We start from the raw sequence: 21,158 nt of genomic DNA, 5'->3' as shown, positions 1-21,158 counted from the left end.
CCGGGACTAAAGGGTCTGTCCCACCAGCATGCGACTGCATGCGGCTAGCGCGACTTAACATGGTCGCTTGAGCCGTACGGCCTCGCGGGGTCGGTCCCACTTTGATCGCCAGAGCTGTATGGACTTGTGCGGGGCTGGTCCCCACATCGCGCGGGGCTCCAAAAAACTGACACTGTCCAACATTTTGCGCGGCAACAGCCTGTCGGCCCGCAGCCGCATTGAGTCCGCACCGTCTCTACGCTGTACGCAGTGTCTCAACGCCATACGCAGCGCCTTTATGCCGTACGCCTCGCGCATGGCGTTGCGCGATGACATCACCGCCCGCCGTGCCGTTGCCCAATGACGTAACCGCCCGACGCCGTGCAATGTCCAATTTCAGTCTGCTTGCCTCCTGCCCAGCTGATTGATGAGTATGATGCCAGGACCAGCCTCGCACAACTCCAGACGGCTTCGCATTCTACACCTGCCTTCAATGTCTTGTGCACCCATAGCCCCAGATCCCTCTGCTCCTACATCTTTTTTAGAATTATATCAAGTCAAGTCACATTTATTTATATAGCACATTTAAAAAACAACGCTCGTTGGCCAAAGTGCTTTACATTTGTTATAAGAATAGCACAACAAAACAGACTACATACATATATACATGTAGCCCTCACTCAGAGGACGTCAGGAAAGATTATATCCTTTATTCCATTTAGTCTGCCCTTATTCTTCCTTCCAAAATGAGTCACCGTACATTTCTTTGTGTTAAACCTCAATAGCCACGTATTTGCCTGTTCCACCCACCAGTTTAAATCCTGTTCCTACTATCACTATCCTCATTGCACTTCACAATAATGCCAGGTGTTGGGTCATATGCAGATTGACACATTGTGGCTTGCTGCCCTACATCTGGGCAATGAGAAAGCACTGGTGTCATAGCAAAGCTTGTGATTCTAGGTGAAGGTTGGTTGAAGCACAAGAATACTACAGAGAAAAGTGGGTTCGCTAGAGATATTATTGAAGGTGGAATAATTAGTTATAAATGGATGGAAATGTATTTGAAAATGAGGGCATAGGTCAACAAACAGAAGAGTAATAATTTAGATTGCTTATTGACTACTAAGGCAGCAGAACAGGGAGGAAAGGAGCAGTCAGACAGACTATACAGAGTGCAGGATAATTTGAAAGCGCTAGGACGTTTAGTATGTATATCCCTTGAGATTTAGCTAATTTGCTACCCATTCCTCACTGTCCTTCAATCTGTCGCTACGTTTTCTGGTCAGTCTTGTTTTTACACACCGAAAAGTAGTTGTTTCACTGAAGGATTCAGTTCAGAGATACAGTGTGAAAAAAGGTCCTTCAGCTCACTGAGCCCATGCTGACCCATTTGCTTGGCCATTAGTTCTATGTTATCTCATTCCCTAAAAATTAAGTGCAATTTACAAATGACAATTAAACTACAAACCTGTGGTCATGAGTCTTCTTGCCTCACAGGCCTGATTTAAGAGAATTGATTGTCCGAGGATCTGACATGGACAACACACACTGCCGCACGGGTGAGAAAGGCAAGGCAGCGCCTTTACCACCACAAGCATCTGAGGAAATTCAGAGTCTCTCTGAGGATCCATCAATCCTTCTACTCTGGTGCTGTAGAAAGCATCCTGTCCGGAAACATCTCGATATGGTTTGGAAACAACGCTGCACAGGACAGGACACCCCCCTGCAGGACCTTTACACCTGGAGGTGTAGATCCAGAGCCATCAAGATTATGAAGGACCGCTACCACCTCAGCAATGGACTGTTCCAGCTGCTACAGTCAGGCAAACGCCGCCGCTGTCACGCTGCAAAAACTGAGAGGATGAGGCGGAGTTTACATCAGGAATGTAAACTCTGATCTCACCAGGGACTAAAGGGCCTGTCCCACCAGCATGCGACTGCATGCAGCTAGCGCGACCTAACATGGTCGCTTGAGCCGTACGGCCTCTCGTGGCCGGTCCCACATCGATCGCCGGAGCCTTATGGAGTTGTGCGGGCCTGGTCCCGACATCATGCGGGGCTCCGAAAAACTGACACTCTCCAAAAATTTAGCGCAGCAACGGCCTGTCGGCCCGCAGCCGCATTGAGGCCTCACGCAGCGCCTCGACGGGCGTACGCACCATCTCGACGCTGTACGCAGCGTCTCAACGCCATACGCAGCGTCTTGACACCGGACGCCTAGCTTACCTGAAGTGAGCTGTAAGTTGCCCAAGCGAAATATGAGATGCTCGTCCTCCAATTTGCGTTTAGCCTCACTGACACTGGAGGAGACCTAGGATAGAAGGGACTGCGTAGGAATGGGAAGGAGAATTAAGGTGTTCAGCAACCGGGAGATCCCGTAGATTCAGGCGGGCTGAGTGTTTCGCAAAACGATTGCCCAGTCTGCATTTGTTCTAGACAATGTATAAGAGTCCACATCATAGCAAAAAGGATTTGAGTATAGGAGCAGGGAGGTTCTACTGCAGTTGTACAGGGTCTTGGTGAGACCATACCTGGAGTATTGCGTACAGTTTGGTCTCCTAATCTGAGGAAAAACATTCTTGCCCTAGAGAGAATACAGTGAAGGTTCACCAGACTAATTCCTGGGATGTCAAGACTTTCATATGATGAAAGACTGGATAGACTCGGCAGGTACTCGCCAGAATTTAGAAGATTGAGGGGGGATCTAATAGAAACTTACAAAATTCTTAAGGGTTTGAACAGGCTAGATGCAGGAAGATTGTTCCCGATGTTGGGGAAGTCCAGAACAAGGGGTCACAGTTTAAGGATAAGGGGGAAATCTTTTAGGACCGAGATGAGAAAAACATTTTTTCACACGGAGAGTGGTGAATCTCTGGAATTCTCTGCCACAGAAGGTAGTTGAGGCCAGTTAATTGGCTATATTTAAGAGGGAGTTAGATGTGGCCCTTGTGGCTAAATGTATCAGGGGGTATGGAGAGAAGGCAGGTACAGGATACTCAGTTGGATGATCAGTCATGATCATATTGAATGGCGGTGCAGGATCGAAGGGCCGAATGGCCTACTCCTGCTCCTATTTTCTATGTTTCTATGAACAACGGATACAGTAGATGAGGTTGGAGGAGGTGCAAGTGAACCTCTCCCTAACCTGAAAGAACTGTCGGGTCCCTGGACAGAGTCGAGGGAGGAGGTAGAGCGCCAGGTGTTGCATCTTCTGCGGTTGCAGGGGATGGGGTGATTTGGGTGGGGATGAGTTAACCAGGGTGTTGCGGAGGGAATGGTCTTTGCAGAAGGTGGAAACAGGTGGAGGTACGAAAATGTAGCTAGTGGTGGGATCCCGTTGGACGTGGCGGAAATTTCAAAGGATTTTGTGTTGTATGCGATGGCTGATGGGTGGTAGGTAAGGATTAGGGGGACTCTGCCTCCGTTGCGACTAGAGGGAGCTGTGGGGTAGTGAGGAGACATGAGTGCGAGTCTCATCTATGATGGGCATGCGAAACCCTTGTTCCCTAAAGAATTAGGACATCTCGGATGTCCTAGTTTGGAGCACCTCATCTTGGGCGCAGATGCAGCATAGATGGAGGAATTGGGAGTAGGGGATAGAGTCTTTACAGGAAGCAGGGTGGGAAGAAGTGTAGTTGAGATAGTTGTGGGAGTCAGTGGGATTGTAATAGATTGTAATAGTCATTAGTCTATTTCCTGTGATGGAGACTGTGAGATCAAGAAAGGAGAGGGAGGTATCGGAGATGGTTCAGGTAAATTTGAGTAACCATATAACCATATAACCATATAACAATTACAGCACGGAAACAGGCCATCTCGACCCTTCTAGTCCGTGCCGAACACGTATTCTCCCCTAGTCCCATATACCTGCGCTCAGACCATAACCCTCCATTCCTTTCCCGTCCATATAACTATCCAATTTATTTTTAAATGATAAAAACGAACCTGCCTCCACCACCTTCACTAGAAGCTCATTCCACACAGCCCCCACTCTCTGAGTAAAGAAGTTCCCCCTCATGTTACCCCTAAACTTCTGTCCCTTAATTCTCAAGTCATGTCCCCTTGTTTGAATCTTCCCTACTCTCAGTGGGAAAAGCTTATCCACATCAACTCTGTCTATCCCTCTCATCATTTTAAAGACCTCTATCAAGTCCCCCCTTAACCTTCTGCGCTCCAAAGAATAAAGCCCTAACTTAGAAACATAGAAACATAGAAATTAGGTGCAGGAGTAGGCCATTCGGCCCTTCGAGCCTGCACCGCCATTCAATATGATCATGGCTGATCATCCAACTCAGTATCCCGTACCTGCCTTCTCTCCATACCCCCTGATCCCCTTAGCCACAAGGGCCACATCTAACTCCCTCTTAAATATAGCCAATGAACTGGCCTCAACTACTCTCTGTGGCAGAGAATTCCAGAGATTCACCACTCTCTGTGTGAAAAAATAAAGTTTCAATTCCCACACCGGGAGTCGAACCCGGGCCACCTGGGTGAAAACCAGGAATCCTAACCGCTAGACCATATGGGAGATTGATTCAACCTTTCTCTGTAACTTAGTTGCTGAAACCCAGGCAACATTCTCATAAATCTCCTCTGTACTCTCTCTATTTTGTTGACATCCTTCCTATAATTAGGCGACCAAAATTGTACACCATACTCCAGAATTGGCCTCACCAATGCCTTGTACAATTTTAACATTACATCCCAACTTCTATACTCAATGCTCTGATTTATAATGGCCAGCACACCAAAAACTTTCTTTATCACCCTATCTACATGAGATTCCACTTTCAGGGAACTGTGCACAGTTATTCCCAGATCCCTCTGTTCACCTGCATTCTTCAATTCCCTACCATTTACCATGTACGTTCTATTTTGATTTGTCCTGCCAAGATGTAGCACCTCACACTTATCAGCATTAAACTCCATCTGCCATCTTTCAGCCCACTCTTCCAACCGACATAAATCTCTCTGTCGACTTTGAAAATCTACTTCATTATCCACAACCCCACCTATCTTAGGATCATCTGCATACTTACTAATCCAATTTACCACACCATCATCCAGATCATTGATGTACATGACAAACAACAGTGGACCCAACACAGATCCCTGTGGCACCCCACTAGTCACTGGCCTCCAACCTGACAAACAACCATCCACCGTTACTCTCTGGCATCTCCCATTCAGCCACTGTTGAATCCATCTTGCTACTCCACCATTAATACCCAACCATTGAACCTTCTTAACCAACCTTCCGTGAGGAACCTTGTCAAAGGCCTTACTGAAGTCCATATATACAACATCCACTGCTTTACCCTCATCAATTTCCCGAGTAACCTCTTCAAAAAATTCAAGATAATTAGTCTAACATGACCTTCCATGCACAAATCCACGTTGACTGTTCCTAATCAGACCCTGTTTATCCAGATGCTTATATATATAATAGTAAGATTAAACGAGAACTTACCAGTTTGAAGTTTGATCTGTATTTTATGAGGAGTTACGATGAGGGATTTCGTGAAGAACCCCGCTTCCACGCATGCGTGTCATTCTTCAAAGCAGCGGTGTGAGGTCACAGGAACCTATAATGATCTAACATAGTAAGATTATCAAAGAGATACCAGTTTTTGATATGATCATAAGAGGGTGGGAGCGGAGGGCACGAAATCCCTCATCGTAACTCCTCATAAAATACAGATCAAACTTCAAACTGGTAAGTTCTCGTTTAATCTTACTATTTTACTTCGGAGTCACGTGAGTGACTTCGTGAAGATTTCAAAGCTCTGTGACCTCATGCCGTGGAACGAGTCCATGCTTCACAACTGCCTTGGGTATTGGGAGAGAGCATCATTAGTAATTTTAAAACACAATTATATAAAGAGTTGTGTGGTATAATGAAAAAATTATATAACATTTTTTAAGATTTGAGAATCATAGCCCTGTAACCTTTCGGGCAATTATTTTGTTGGACATAAAATGTTTTCTTAATACAAATGATGGCTCCAAAAAATAACTGGTTTATTATAAAACCTGTGGAAAACCCTTTTTGAATGACCATCCTGTCATTCTGAGGATTTGGTCTGTGGGTACCTGTACAATTTTTGCTGCGGATGTTGCTGCAGCCCTGGTGGAATGAGAGTTAAAACATTAGTGTCATTTTTAGGACCTATTTGAGCCACCTTAATATAGTTTGAGTCGTAACCCTTTCATGCGGTTTCTTGTAAGAGATAAACAACTCCATTTCCTGACCTCGAATGTTCTTAGTATATTCTATGTATTGTTAGATGTGTCTTGCTATACACAGTCGTTTGCCATATGGGTGTACCATAAATTCAAACACTTGACCCAAGGAAACCGATCTGTTTTCTTTTATTAAATCCTGTATGACAACACCAGTTTCTCGGTGAGATGATCAGGGAGTCCAGGCGCAGTTTGCTTAATGGCTGGACTTGTTGTGCGGTAAATAACACCATGAGCATAACCATCTTCCTGGTCTGTTACTGAAGTGACAACGCTGTTATGAGCTACAAGCTCCTCAGCATATTGAGAAACGACACCCACGTCCCAGATTTCGGAGTACCTGGTTTTCTTACCAGGGGCGCGTTCCCACCTCGTGCCGCTCCGTTCCTTGTGATAGGTAATTGGAGAGTGCACTTGTGGCACTATTGATGGCACTGTAGCTCCATCGATGATCATAATGGAGGCTTGTTAAAATTCCAATACGGCCAGAAAGTTCTTGGCCTTTGGTCGAGGTTGTTGTCCAAGCAGTATATGCCCCATTTCTTGATGTGTCCAAGGTACTGCTTCCGTGTTGACAGTCTTAGTGCAGATGAGATGAGATTCATCGTCCTGTCTGACAGCCGAAAGCCGTGTAGTGGGTCTTTTAGACTCTACAAATCAATAAATCCATAGTCTTATGGCATGGATGACTGCCTCCAGTCACTGGATAAATCCATAATTTTTTTTTTTTTTTTTTTTTTTTTTTTTTCAATGTTCATTAGGGAACATGGTTCATTAGGGAACACCATCCCCTGTATGACCAAATACCATGATTTTGAAGGTCAGTCGGGTACTCTGAGAATTCCAGATGCCGAGTGTAGTTGAATTTTCCCTAGTACCCCATTGATGGGGCCGAACGGGGGAAATACATCACCCTATGGCTTTGTTTACATAACAATGCGAAGCTAGTTTTAGAATTGTTTGGTTTAGGTAAGGACAAAATGCCCTTCTGGTGTATGTTGTACTGTGGTTATTGGGATGAGTAAATCCTATCAGATAACCCTGAATACTGCTGAGATTATAAGAATCTGTAGTGATTATATACCATACATAACTGTAGTGTTGCAACCTCCCCTACCATCGTAGGTCCCTATTTTAACAGAAGAAAAACCCCACCCACCTACCTCCATGGTTACCGGTGGTTGTGTTATTTCCTTGGTTTTTTGAAAAGGAGGTTCTGGTTTGATATCTCTTGTTCGGAGTTATGTGGGAGGTTGAGTCTTCCGCATCTTCCAGGGTAATATTGATTTCTGGCACTGCCACTGGTATGAGCCACATTTGTATGGCCTTGCCTGTGGCTGGTATCATGCTCCAAAATAGGCCCTTGCGCTGGCCTTGATGAGCCCCAGTGTCTTGGCTTTGTCCACACACGGTTCTTTATTTGCAAATGGTAGCATATTTTGGGGTCCCAGTGCTGGCTGAATGGCCGCCTTCCACGTGTAGTTCAGGTCATATTGCATATTACTAAACAGAGCTGGTGCGTCTTGATGGTCTTTTGGTTACCTACGTTTAGTCCAGGGTGCGGGTGTATGCTATGATGCCTTCCGTCAATCCCTTTAAGGTTCTGTGGATCTTGAGGTCCTGGTTCCTGATGTTCGTCCCCATCTGCTGCCAAATGCATTGGTTTACACTGGGCACCTGTAATGCCTCACCGTTGCCAGGTGGCAGATGTCTGGCCAGTGTCTGTAAATTTTCCTTGTTGGCGTTTGTGGCCAGACATATAGTAATACTATTGCCATCCTGGATCCAAGTCTACCCATGTTTGACTTGGTTAAAGTAATCAGCCACCATGTCCAGCAGAGTCCCTGCTGTGTTAGGATCATGGGATGCTGTATTACCAGGCTCTGGCCCATCAGGGTCCTGCCTACTCTTTTTTAGAGTTAGAGATCTCTAGGGTCCCGCACGGGGTACCCATGTGGGGCTTAACTGCTGCCCACTTGTCTTTTGTTCTGCGGACCCCTCTTGCAAGTCAACCCAGAACTGACCCACAGTGCTCCCCTCTGATGGGGTAGAAGCATTGTGCAGCCCTCAAAGAGGTACTGCTGTGGGTTTATCACGTTGGAGCAAGGCTCCATACACCGCTTCTTCCCGCTCCAGCCCTCTCGGGCGCTGGTTGCCGGCGGTTTTATGCAAAGTCGGACCCCCTGAGTCCACTACCTTGCTTGATTTGTGTCTAGCCTTACCGCTCGGCCGCCTGGATCTGGCCGGTGCGGGGCCGACATCGGGCACAGCTGATCCCACTATGGATGATCCAAGTGCCGCTGGCTGCTGCTGGCTGCCCGTTGTTCCACGGTCCTCCTTCTCCAGCTTTGTCCTTCCTTCCGTGGAGTGGATATGGCCGGTGAGGGGGATAACTGGCACAGCTGCTTCTATCTATTTCTTTAACCCGGCTTCAACGCTCTCAGCGCTCCTGGCTGCTCCTTTATCTTAGACCCCTGGGACCGACCCCCGTACTGACGGTACTGGTCCCTTCTGGTCGTTGCAGCCGGTCAACCCCACTCTAATGCCCTCAATTCTGGGCACTCTTACTTATATGGTCCTTAGATAAGGGACATATAAGACATTAAACTGATAATAACAGCTACTATAGTTTTTATTTAATATATGGTCCCTAGATAAGGGACGTATCAGATATTAAACTGATAAGAACAGATACTACACTTGATCTTAGCCAAAAGGCCGAGAAGCGATTACTGTAACTAAAACCCCGCTGGGACCGACCCTGGTACTCACATTACTGGTCCCTAGTGGTAGATTGCAGCCAGTCAACTGCACTGCAAAGTCCTTGGCCTCGGCGCTGGCCGTTACTGCTGCTGCTGAGAAATGAATTTTCTCACCGTGCTGGAGCGAAGTTGGGCACAGATGTTTTCCCCCTCCGGGAATCGATGTGCCCATGTTGCTCCTACCGCTGCCGGCTGCCGCTGCCGCTCCTGCTGCTCCTGCTGCTGCCAGTGCTCCTGCCGCTGCCAGTGCTCCTGCCGCTGCCAGCACCTTACATGGACCCAGTCCATGTCTGCACCTAAAGGTAAGTGGAAGGAAACGCAGAGTTTCCTACCTGCTGTTCCCGACTTTTCATTCTACGTTGTTCCCTGCGTGTCGGGTTTGAACCGCTCGGACCGACCCCGGTGTTTAAGGGGCTGGTCCTTCTCCGTTAATTTTAAAAGTGCCAGAGCCCTAATACAACCCACTGTTTTGTGGGTTGTTGGCTCTGTTTTTCCCTTCACCCCGTATGGGGTGAAGTTGGCACCCGCTCCCGTTCTGGGAGACAGTGGTGCCGACTTCCGTTGCTGGCTGACTGCTGCTGTAGAAACGGCAGCTCGTCAGCCTTCCTGGAAAGAATAAGGAAGGTAAGGAATTCTCCTACCTGTTCCACAGCCCCAGGCCCATGTAGCGTCGGTCTTTGGGGCTGTGTCGGCTCCGGAGTGCTCCCACGTCGTTCCCTGTGTGTTGGATTTGAGCCGCTCGGACCGACCCCGGAGTTCACGGCCCTGGTCCTTCGCGGCAGTTCCGCAGCCGGTAAAACCCGGCTGTACCTAGGGACCCCTTGGACCAACCCCGGTGCTTACCTTTTGAAGAAGGTTTTCGGCCCGGACGTCCAGTTCCTAGCTCCATTAGTGCCGCTGCACTCGCTGAGCGTTTCCAGCCCTCCTGTGTACCCCAGGTACTTACAGCGCTGGTCCCTGCTCTCTGTCCTGCTGCCTCCGCGCTGGCCGCTAGCGACTGCTCCAAGCCAGTCTCGCTTGAGACTGGCATACGGGACCTCTTTCCTTGCTTCCCGCCCGGCCGAGAAGTGAATTTTGCCGGTGCGGGAGCAAAGTCGGGCACAGGTTGTTCCCCTCCAGGGAAACTCGTGCCGTTGCTGCTGCCGGCTGCTCGCACTCCACGGGACTCCCCCGCCAGCTTTCCGCAGCCACCTAAAAGGTAAGTAGAAAAAAGGAACGCAGAGTCTCTTACCTGCTGTTCCCGACTTTCAAATTCTCCCGCTTGGGGAACGCCGTTCCCCTCTGTGTGACTCGTTGCAATGCGTGCAGCGATATGACACGCATGCGTGGAAGCGGGGTTCTTCACGAAGTCACTCACGTGACTCCGAAGTAAAATCTCTAAGTATCCTTTCTAAGTACCCTACACCGGCAGTGTAGGATGATAATTGGTGGTGAAGTTGATGATGTCCATGAGTTCTGCATGGGTGTAGGATGTAGCACCGATGCAGCCATCAATGCCACGGAGATAGAGTTTGGGGATAGGGCCAGTGTGCGCCTGGAACAGGGATTGTTCAACATACCCTACAAAGAGGCAGGCATAGCTGGGGCCCATGTGGGTGCCCATAGCTACGCCTTGCACTTGGAGGAAGTGGGAACAGTCAAAGGATGAGTACCAGCTCTGCTAAGCGGAGTAGAGAAACGGAGGGCTTCAAGGTTTTCCTGGTGGGGGATGGAGGTGTAGAGTGACTGAACGTTTAGTAAGGATGGACTTTGGGGGCTCGGAAAGTGGATATCATTAAAGAGATGAAAGGATTGTGAGGTTTCTTGGACATGGGTCGGGAGAGATTGGACCGGGGGGGATAGGTTGGAGTCAAGGTATGTGGAAATCATTTCATTGGGACAGGAGCAGGCAGAAACAATGGGTCTGCTAGGGCAGTTGTGTTTGTGGATTATGGGGAGAAGGCAAAACCGGGCTGTGTGGGGCTGGGAAACGATAAGGCTGGAGGCTGTGGAAGGCAGACAGCAAGAAGTGATGAAATCAGTAATGGTGTTTGAGATTAAGGCCTGGTGTTTATCTGTGGGGTCATTGTCCAAGGATAAGTAGGAGGAGGTGTCTGAGAGTTGTTACCAGGCTGAAGCCAAGCGGAGGTCAGCGCGTAAGATGGCACCTCACTTGTCGGCGGGTATGATTATAATGTCAGGGTTGCTGCAGAGTGTACGGAGGGCTGTACGTTCAGAGAGGTGAGGTTAGAGTAGGTAAGGGGAGTGGAAAAGTTGAGACGGTTGATGTCACGCCGGCAGTTAGAAATAAAGTGGTCTAGAGAGGATAGAAGGCTGTTCTGGGGTCCAAGAAGGGGTGGACTGGTGGAGATGGGAGAAAGGGTCATCACTGGGTGGTGAGGACTCACTTCCCATAAAAAAAATGCACAGAAGTGGAGGCGACGGAAGAAGAGCTCTACGTCGTGGCAGACCCGAAACCCGGTGAGGTGGGGACGGCGGCGAACAAAGATGAGGACAGACCGTTCTGTATGAGAAAGGAGGTCAGAGGGGATGGTGAAGACATGACAACGGTGGGAGTTGGGGTCAGAGGAGGGCCAGGGAGTGGGCAGAGGCCGAGATGAGGTCTGGTGAGGGGATGGTGGGTGTTCAGAGAGGAGGGGGGTATGAGGACATTTGTATGGGTGGGATGTGGTCGGGGTAACCTGGTTAAAAGAGGGGGAAGGGGGAGACCCATCACTACTGAGGTTCCCTGTAGGAGGAGGAGAACAGTAGGTCCCAGCATAATCAGACCACACACTGTCGCAGTCTGCATCGTGGAGGCTGTGGGCCTAGTGCTGAGCTTGGAACTCGGGTGAAACGATGGCTCCATTCTGCCAGTGTGCGGTGGAGAGGTGAGGGCCAGCGGAGTCACAGGTGGAGGTTCGTGTGGGGTGGGGTGGTGGCAGCAGCATTGGTGGCCCCGGGGAGACAGTGAAGGTCGGCTTTGGCATCAGCGGTGGCCTGGGGTAGGTGGTGAGAGTCGACGACAACCGCGGTGGTCCTAGGGAGGTGGTGAGAGTCGGCGGCCACCACAGTTTCGGTGGTCTGGGCCTGGGTTTGACAGGGAAGGCGGTGGAAGTTGGAGCTGCTCCACCTGGTGGCAAACTCAGCCTCGCAGTATTCGGGCATGTGACGCCGTCCAGCGGTGGAGCCCTGGGCCTGCGGGCGATTAAGTCGATGAGTATCAGTGGGGGGGACCAGTCTGGAGGGGGGCAAGCTTGTGATCCTTGGTAGAGTCCAGGTAGGCAAGGAAGTGTTTGTTCAGGGAGTGGATCTGGCGTAGAATGAAATAAAGTTGGGGTCATTGCAGGTCTGGGTGAGTGAGGCCCGGAGTTGCGGAAGAGCCAGAGCAAGGGCTCGCTGGTGTTGGCGCATCGTAGTCAGGGTAGAACCATACTGCCAGTACCTGTAATCCGGGTTTGGTCCGAACTGGGATGTCTGGAACCAGAGTTGGAATCCACTAGGTAGACGATGGAGGCGCAGGCAAGCACCGAGAAAACACACACGGCTGTAGTAACGAGTCTGGGTGAAAACATAGTCGTAGGGTCGGAGAGCATGGGGAATCACAGAAGGGGAGCAGCGAGAGAGGATGTTGCAGAACTCTCATCGGAGAGAGGAGGAGAACCTTTTCAAAGCAGACATACCTTAAGGAGATTTTGCAGTAGGGCAATCAAAATGTGTAAGAAGGAACTGCAGATACTGTTTAAACCGAAGATAGACACAAAAGGCTGGTGTAAGTCAGCGGGACAGGCAGCATCTCTGGAGAGAAGGAATGGGTGACATTTCGAGTCAAGACCCTTCTTCAGACTGGTTAGGGATAAGGGAAACGAGAGATATAAATGGTGATGTGGAGAGATAAAGAACATTGAATGAAAGATATGCACAAAACTAACGATGATAAAGCAAACAGGCCATTGTAAACTGTTTATAGGGTGTGAAGCTAGTGCGACTTGGGTGGGGGAGGGGTAGAGAGAGAGGGAATGCCGGGGCTACCTGAAGTGAGAGCATCTCATATTTCGCTTGGCTGTAAGCTGTCCAAGTGAAATATGAAATGCTGTATCTCCAATTTGCATTTAGCCTCACTCTGACATTGGAGGAGACCAAGGATGTAGGATATCTTTAGCTTTTCCTGGGGTGTTATACCAATCCAAGTTTTTATTTCTCATGAGTTGCAACATACAGTATGCATTTATATGACCCCACCAGACTGGCCGAAAAGCTGCTGGAATTGGGGCTCAACACCCTCCTGTGTGCCTGGGTCCTGGACTTTCTCACCGCCAGGCCCCAGGTAGTCAAGACGGGGGGAAATACATCGAAGTCCCTCACCCTGAGCACAGGATCCCCCCCAGTGTTGCGTCCTCAGCCCCCTACTGTACTCCCTGTACCCACATGACTGTGTGGCTAGGTTCAGATCCAACTCTATAATTAAGTTTGCTGATGACACTGTGGTGGTGGGCCTGATCTCAGATAACGATGAGAAGGCATACCGGAAGGAGGTGGCTGATCTGGCATTCTGGTGTCAGGACAACAGCCTTCTCTTGAATATCAAAAAAACTAAGGAGCTGATCATGGACTTTAGGAGGGCACATCATCCGAGGACGTACACACCATTGAAGATAATTGGGGATACTGTGGATATGGTGAGCTGTTTTAAATACCTGGGAGTCCACATCTCTGAGGATTTGACATGGACATCACATGCTGCAGCACTCGCGAGTAAGGCAAGGCAGCGCCTTTACCACCTCAGGCAATTGAGAAAATTCAGAGTCTCTCTGAGGATCCTCCAGTGCTTCTACTCAGCAGCTGTGGAAAGCATCTTGTCCAGAAATATCACGATTTGGTTTGGGAACTGCTCTGCCCAGGACAAGAAGGCTCTACAGAGAGTAGTGCGTTTGGCCGAACGCACTATGGGAACTACACTCGCCCCCCTGCAGGAACTATACATCAGAAGATGCAACTCCAGAGCCAACAGGATCATCGGAGACCCCTTCCACCCCAGCAACGGACTGTACCAGCTGCTACGGTCAGGCAAATGCCTCCGTTGCCATGCTGTGAGAATGGAGAGGATGAGAAGGAGTTTCTTCCCAGAGGCCATTAGGTCTATAAACTCCTATCTCTCCAAGGAATCTCAGACCGCGGCTTCAGGCTGCCGCCAGCCAGCGTCGGAGCGCTCCCCTCCGGCAGCACCTGGCGAGGACTCGCCCGCACCGCGCCAAGAGTCCACGCTGCGCCCGCCGCTGAAGCGCCGTGCGCGTCTCTGGGAAAGGCCGCACCGATCCTTGCTGTTAGGCCACGGGCGAGGCGATATGAACAAAGTTGCCTCTCTGTGGAGGTTTAATTGATGTTTATAAAACAATGAGAGTCCTGGACTAGTTAACAGGATGGGTTGTTTTCCTTTGGTGGAGCTAAATAACAATGAGACTCATTTTAAGTTAATTGGTTGATGAATTAGAGGAGATTTGAGGACTCTTTCAGACAAAGAGTATAGAGGCTAAGTTCTTATAGACAAACTGGCACCAAGAACATGCTATACTTAAAGGCAGTTTTGTGGCACTCACACATAAAAAAAAAATGGCCAGCCTTAATTTCCCATTTACCACGAGGAACTGAGGGGCAGTGAGATGAAGGAAAAGTTGAAAGAACTGGTGAATATTTGTTTAAGTTTAGCCATTTATTTTCTTCTCTGAATCCCTGTAATCTAGTTGTCATAAAATTTAAAGTAACAACTTTGACACTGCCAATTAAAGTTGGTGGCAGTAGGGAGGGGGTTTGTTGGGTCCAGCAAAACTGGTTATGCTGCTTGACTGATGCATTTTATAAAGTGAGTTGTGAAATGTTCATAATTGTAGGTTCATAGGAATTGTACAAAGCAAAATGTGAGAGTTAAACAAACTAAAAACATTGTCTCGTCTGAATTCTTATGTACGTAATGCCGGAAAGTTTAGAGGCTTGACAAGCAAGATAGTTGTAGGTAAATCATATTAAGAGGCATATGGCAGCTGATAATGGCCAACAACTATGAGGACATGGCAATCAGGAAGAATAAGTTGGTTAGTTACCTGAAGGCAAACATCTCCAGACCATTGGCAGATTGGGTAGCTATATGTGGGTATTAGTTCACAATTTAGGGAGGGTGTCCTAGATTGCAGTGTCAGCCATTACATTCAGTTCTTTTAGGTAAGCAGCATGGAAAGAGGCCCTTCAGCCCGCTGAGTCCATGCTGACCATCGATCACCTGTTCACACAATTCTATGTTATCCCTCTTTCTCATCCACTCTCTGCACATCAGGGGCAACTTACAAAGGCCAATTAACCTACAAACCTGTGTGTCTTTAGGATGTGGGAGAAACCCCATGCGGTCATAGGGAGAACGTGCAAGCACAACATAGACAGTGTCAGGGGTGAGGATTGAACCTGGGTCTCCGGCGCTATGAGTTATTGTAAGCTTTCATCTCAAGTAAATGTTCATTAATGCCGAATAAAAAATCGATGTGACAGAAATTAATGTATAGACGCTAAAAATATCAGTTTAGCTTTAGTACTGTTTTTGTTTCATTGTTTGGTTGCACCAAGACCTTGCTTGGCTGCTGTTGTTTGGTTGCACCAAGACCTTGCTTGGCTGCTGTTGAGTCTTGCTTCCAATGCACAATGCTCTTGGGATGCTCTTTGCAAATTTGCTGTACCAGCTGCTACGGTCAGGCAAACGCCTCCGTTGCCATGCTGTGAGAATGGAGAGGATGAGAAGGAGTTTTCTTCCCAGAGGCCATTAGGTCTATAAACTCCTATCTCTCCAAGGACTAACTTTACTGTACAATTCTATTGTTGTGTGATGTCTTTTTAAAATTGATGTTTTTTTCCTTTTTCTTCCCTCCCACAAATATGTAATATGTGAATATGTAATTCTGTTCCATTCTTGTAGTTTGTTTGTTTATTTTTTTGCACAATCCGCGAACATTGCCACTTTTCATTTCACTGCACATCTCGTATGTGTAGGTGACGAATAAACTAAAACAAAAGATCACTGATATTTGACATATTAAGCAATTATTTCAGACCTTTATATAATTGCTTCATACAAGGTGTGGGCCCAATGAACCATCTGTTGGCTGCACCCTGAGGGTGATCACCTGCGATGCTTTGCTTCATTAATGCAACACACCTTCACCATTTGAAGGGAGGACATGAGGGTAGTGCAGTTCAGGATGTGGTGTGGACTTTAACTTCAGGCCAGAGCTCTTGGCGTGAAACAATGGAATAATCATTATGCAAATTGAAGGGAAAAATAGGATCCACACATAGACATGCAGACAGACTGTTGGCGTGGCTACATATCGTGTGGCGCCCTCGGAGGTCGCAGTGAGAATCTCCATGGCCGTCATGACCTAGATTGCCAAGCAGCTGCAGGTGCCTTGCTACAAAAGTCCTTAATCCACAAAGTAACCTCAGATCCAGTTTTTCAAGATTACTGACAAAACTTATGTACATGGTTGGCATATTTTGGCAGTTGCGGGGAATTGAATATTCTGATCACTTTGGCATGATTGTTGTCATCTTGCGTCACTTTCAGTGAAATGCTGTGACAATGATACTTAACATAATTGATAATTACCAGGGAATTTTTGTAAGAATGTTTGTTTATAGGACTCCATTTTTTCACTACCTTTATTTAATAATTTCAAGTTCAGATAAAGTTTAGTAAATGGTTTAATTCTTGTTGGTTTCCATGCAAATTATTTAAAAAAACATGTGGCCTCTTTAATCTCCTATTCAAGAGAAGTAAATAAGATTCAAAAATATCCCGGAGAACATTTTTCATAAATTAGCCCAAATTTAAAAATTGTGGTGTAATTTGGAACTCACTTCTTGGTAATGCGGTGTGGCAGATATCAATGTCACATTTAAAAACAAAAATATCCGGTGAAAACTGAAGTGTCACAAACTATAGGGCAATGCACAGACTGTTGGGAAATTGTATTAGTTTACTTATGTTCAATGGCAAGAACAAGATTAAGCAATTGCCTGTTGCATAGGTGCCAAGAATGGACAATAGACAAAATAATGAACAGAGAGGTGTCGTAGCTAATAGAGCCACTGCTTCATAGTGCCAGAGACCTGGGTTCAATGCTGTCTGTTGGGGTGGGACATTGCAACCGTCACGTGGTCCGCCCTGTTTCGACGAATGCAATCAACCTGGCGTGCACAATCAAATAAGATCAGGACAAGTTGTCCTACAACTTTAGGCTGTGCACACCATACGCACGAAGAAGAAGAAGATGCTGTCTGTGTGGCGTTTGCACTCTTTCCCTATGACAACATGGGTTTCTCCAGGTGTTCCAGTGTCCTGCCACATCCCAAAGAACTATGGGTTTGTAGGTTCATTGACCTCTGTAAAGAACAAAATTGCCTCTCATGTGTTGGGAGTTGATGCATAAGTGGGATAGCATGATAGTGTCCAAGAAGGAACTGCAGATGCTGGAAAATCGAAGGTAGACAAAATTGCTGGAGAAATTCAGTGGGTGCCGCAGCATCTATGGAGCGAAGGAAATAGGCAAAGTGTCGGTCCGAAACCCTCCTTCAGACTGATGCAGGGTGGGGGGGGGGGGGGGGGGGGGGGGGGGGGGGGCAGGAAGAAGAAAGGAAGAGGAGGAGCCAGAGAGCTGAGGGAGAGCTGAGAAGGGGAGGAGACAGCAAGGGCTACCGGGAATTGGAGAAGTCATTGTTCAGTCCACCGGGATGCAGACTGCCCAAGCGGAATCTGGTCACTCTGGTGATGGAGGCCCAGGACAGAAAGGTCGTATTCGGAATGGGAGGGGGAGTTGAAGTGCTGAGCCACAGGGAGATCAGATTGGTTAATGCAGACCGAGCGGAGGTGTGCTGCGAAACGATCGCCAAGCCTACGCTTGGTCTCACCGATGTAGATCAGCTGATCATCGTAGATCTAGTGTCAATGGGCGATCCATAGTTAGCATGAACTTGGTGGGCCAAAGGGTCTGATTCCATGCTGCATCTTTTGATCAATCCAATGGTAACAATGATTCCAATTTTGAGAGTTGTATAGGAAGTCTCACCGAAAGGAAGTATATAAATATCTTTTGATAATTATAGTTTAAACTTGGTCCATATTGTCTTTTGAATTTGATTTAATCTAAGAGTTTGGTATTGTTGAATTTACTTAACTGATCATAATTTCAGGACTTTGACATGAATGTAGAAGTTCTGGATTAGTGGTCAGTTGTGTTTTCACTTTTAGATGTGGCTTCATAATTGTTAGAATTGCTAAGGTTGCTTCTGCCATGATAGACATTATTCAAAACCCTGAGGATCTTCATGAATGATAAGATTAATATGTCCCTCAACATGTAAGTCTTTGTTAACCATGAAAGGACTTTTCTCAGTGTCAGTGCCAGGAATCCAGATGGCTCTTGTGCCTTCTTCATTCTGCAGATACATTTTACTGGAGACCTTTCACAAATAGAATGGTCCAATTCTCCACTCTGCATTGGATCATTTGGATAATAGGAACACATACGTTGCGCTATTGTCAGTCACCTCTACTTCCTATATATGCATGACTGTGTATTCAGACGCAGCACTAATGCCATCTTTAAATTTGTGGGTGATACCACCATCATTGGATGAATACCAGTCAGTACAGGAAATCGATAATCAGGTTGAGTGACGCCAGAATAACAATCTTGCCAACATTAGCAGGACTGAGGAGCTGATTATTGACATCGTGAAGGGCCATGCGCCTGTCTTCATCGGCAGGAAAGCAGTGGAGAGAATCAATAGCTAAATGTTCCTGGGCATCCATATCTCTGATCTGTCCTGGACCCAGCATGTTAATGCAATCACGAAGAAAGCTCATAAATGCCCCTTCTTCCTCAGAAATATCCTTATAATTTTAATAAATATAGAACATAGAGCCTTGCAGCACAGGAACCAGCACTTTGGTCCACAATATCTGAGCCAAACATGATACCAAATCTCCTTTGATCTCCTCAAAATCCCCCCATTGCCTGAATAGCCATATGCCAACCAATCTAAAAGCTTCAAGCACCATTTATCATATCTGCTCCTACCATCAACCCTGGAAACTTTCCAGGCAGCCATCACTCTGTGCAAAAAAGCTTGCCCCATACATCTCCTTTAAACTTTCCCCTCTGACCTTAAAACTCAGTAGTCTTTGATATTTCCACCCTGATCAAAAAATTCTTACATTTTACCCTACCCATTCATTTCATAATTAAGGAATCACGGTGGCGCAGCGCTGGAGTTCCTGCCTTACAGCACTTTCAGCGCCAGAGACCCGGGTTCGATCCCGACTATGGGTGCTGTCAGTATGGAGTTTGTATGTTCCATACAGTGTAATTTGTCCCTAGTGTGTGTAGTATGGTTGTAAAATGCGAGGATCGTTGGTCAGCGCAGACTCGGTGGGCCAAAGGATCTGTTTCAGCACTGTTTCTCTAAACTAAACTAAACTAAACTAAACTTAAACTAAACTAAACTTCTATCGGGTCTCCTGCCAACCTCTGATGCTCCAGAAAAAAATAATCCAAGTTTGCCAACCTCCCTTTGTAGCTAATACACTCGAATCCTAGCAGATTTCTGGTAAACCTATTTTGCATCCTCTTCAAAGCCCCCACTTACTTATGTTTCTCTTTGCACCAATGCTGTCTGACCTGCTGAGTTTCTCCAGCATTTTGTGCTCTTACTTCCTATTTGATATAGCTGCAATTTTTATGTTTCCAATTGATATAAAAATATGGAGCCACAAGAAAGAGCAGACAGGAAGAAAGAATGCCTGCAGGCAGTAGGATATAACTGGAGGAACAAATTCACAGGCCATTTATGTAATGAGATTTTGTAATGAGGTTAGATCACGTATGATTTTTATGTAATCTAAAGTGGAAATAATTGATGCAGTTAACAAAAACACTGTTAGCATTTGTTGGATGTCGATATGCGGAACTGAGCATGGGGCAGTCACACACTGTGAAATGGTCACTCAAGTCCACCAACTTCTCATTATTTCTTGAGTACCAGATTTATTTTTATACAACAGCCAATTATATTTGGACACCAACCTTAGTTATTGAAATATTTTGCAGCAACTGAATAATAACTGCATTCAGTATTGTGCTGCTAAATATTGACACTAACACCAAAATAACCTATCTAAAAGTACTACAAATAGGTTTACAACTGAAAGCTCAGAATCACTTTACAGACTGGATGGAAGTGTTTTTCAAAGCAGTCATGCAATTTCCATTTTGATTCTCCAGTGTAGAAGAGACTACATCAGCAGATGTAGTGCACAAAACTAGATGAACTACGAGTGTATCTTTGCTTCATCTGGAAGAAGTGTCAGAGCTAAAACTGGAAAAGTGACTTGAAAAAAGGATTAAGCATATGTGGTTATGGGGAAATGAACCCTGAAGGGAATGGTCTGTTTGGAATGCTAAAAGGGGTGTTTGCGGGAGTATTTTTTTGGTGATGGTATTACATTGAAGGCAGTAGAAATCATGGTGGATGATCCATTAAATGAGATGCTTTGATGTAATCATATATGGATGTTTTCACCTAGATAGCATACAAAACAAGGCTTGTCACTTGGGTAGGGAGGAACTGCAGATGCTGGTTTAAACTGAAGACTGACACAAAAGTCTGGAGTTACTCAGCGTGTCAGGCAGCATCTCTGGAGAAAAGGAATAGGTGATATTTCAGGTCGACACCCTGCTTCAGGCTGAGAGTCAGGGATAACGATAATCTAGGAAATGTGGGCACACAACTGATCAAACGGGATCCCACCACTCGCCACATCTTCCCATCCTCACCCCTTTCTGCTTTCTGCAGAGACCGTTCCCTTCACACCTCACTGATTAACTCATCTCGTCCCACCCAAATCACCTCCTCCCTAGGTACTTTCCCCAGCAACCGCAGGAGATTCAACACCTGTCACTATTTCTCCTCCCTCAACTCTGTCCAGGGACCCTGACAGTACTTTCAGGTAAAGCAGAGGTTTACTTCCACCTCCTCCAACCTTGTCTACTGTATCTGCTGTTCCAAGGGTGTACTCCTATATATTGGCGAGACCTAGCGCAGACTCGGCGATCGTCTCGCTGAACACTTTCGTTCAGTCCGTCTCGGCCT

The 21,158-nt window shown here is 46.9% G+C and overlaps 1 non-coding gene and 1 pseudogene across 1 annotated transcript; both read right to left on the bottom strand.

The window, feature by feature from the left end:
* Positions 1 to 4,438: 4,438 nt before the first annotated feature.
* On the bottom strand, positions 4,439 to 4,510 carry trnae-uuc (transfer RNA glutamic acid (anticodon UUC)). The gene has a single exon. It is a non-coding gene; the product is annotated as a tRNA-Glu (tRNA).
* A 4,278-nt stretch (positions 4,511 to 8,788) lies between these two features.
* On the bottom strand, positions 8,789 to 8,955 carry LOC129708069 (U2 spliceosomal RNA; annotated as a pseudogene).
* Between the last annotated feature and the right edge of the window lie 12,203 nt (positions 8,956 to 21,158).

The sequence above is a fragment of the Leucoraja erinacea genome, chromosome 22 (genome assembly GCF_028641065.1).
Source record: "Leucoraja erinacea ecotype New England chromosome 22, Leri_hhj_1, whole genome shotgun sequence".
NCBI lineage: Eukaryota > Metazoa > Chordata > Chondrichthyes > Rajiformes > Rajidae > Leucoraja > Leucoraja erinaceus.
This window is presented reverse-complemented; position numbering and strand designations above follow the sequence as displayed.